Raw genomic sequence first — 1337 nt, forward strand, 5'->3', positions numbered from 1 at the left:
CGTGTCCCGCAGCCGCGCCCGGCGGGGCCGGCCCCGGGAGGGGGAGCTGCAGCTCCGCGCGGCCGCCCTGCGGCCGGGCTGGGCCCAGGGCCGAGCGGACGAAACGTCGCCTCATGTGGGGCGGGGACGTGGCCGGGCAGGGCGCCCCCGGTTTGGGCCCGCACCGCGCACGGGTGGTCGCTGGGCAGCAGCCCCGGAGCGGCGGCTGGGCCGGGGGCTCGGGGGCCAAGCAGGCGCACGGCAGCACCGTGACCAGGGCCCACGTCGGCTCCATGGCGGGATTCCCTTCCCAAATGGAGCGGGAGTGTCTCCGGGCGGGCGGGATGAGCCCCAGGACAGAGGGCGATGGCGCCCGCAGCCCTGGGCTGGCCCCGGCTCCCTGCCCAGCACTGGGTCCCTCCACGCGGCYGTGTCCCCTCGGGGTGGAGAAGGACAGGGGAGGCACCTTGAGCGTGTCCTCACCCTGCAGCCCAGSCTCCCGCGGGGCTAGCGGGGGGAGCGGCGCTGGGGGGCTGCGCTGGGGCTGTCTCTGTGCCCAGCCCACGAGCGCGGCCCCTCAGGATGGCTCTGTGTCCCTCCTGGCATGGGGACGGCTCCAAGCTGCGCTGGGCACAGCTCCGTGCTCCCTGTCCGGCACAGGGGTGTCCCCATGAGCCCCGGGAGCCGCTGAGGTGGCCGGGGTCGTGGGGAGGGGGCAAGGACTGTCCCTGGAGTCCCTGTTCAGGAACCTCGCAGGAATGGCCAGGCACCCGGGTGCCCTTGAGGGCCACAAGCGCCYGTGATGCGGGGCCCAGGAGTCCCGAGGCCCTTTGCCCCCAGGGCAGAACTTGATGGTACCCACTGGTGTCCAGGGATCCGGCAGCCCCGCGGTCCCGCACCCGGCCCCGCACCTGGCCCCGCCATGGCAGCAGCACCCAYAGCCGCGGCTCCATCCCCTCCTGTGCATCCCCTCCTGCACCTCCGCATGGCCACAGCTGCTCCCGGGCGCACACGGGGGCTGCCCTTGGCACCCCCCACCATGGTGACCGGGGGGCCCAGGAGTCCTGGCTGCCCTGGTGGAGCCGCTCGGTATCGAGGGCTGCCCTGGAGGCAGGATATTCTCCCCCTCCCTGTCCCAAATTGCTCCGTAACTAAAGAAAGAGGAAATTTCCGGACTGGGGGGGCAGGGGGTGCTGGGTGCTTGGAGGCGGCCGCCACCCCCAGCCTGGGCCCCTCCGCTCACAGGGCAGGGACGCGGTCACCGGGCGGCTCTAAAAATACCCGGCGGCAACAGCTGCGCCGGGGCGGGGGGGACCAGAGCCCCGTGGGAGGGGTGACCCCCCCCCCCATCCCGCGTG

Source organism: Nothoprocta perdicaria, unplaced genomic scaffold, assembly GCF_003342845.1.
Source record: "Nothoprocta perdicaria isolate Ctin4 unplaced genomic scaffold, notPer1 scaffold_336, whole genome shotgun sequence".
NCBI lineage: Eukaryota > Metazoa > Chordata > Aves > Tinamiformes > Tinamidae > Nothoprocta > Nothoprocta perdicaria.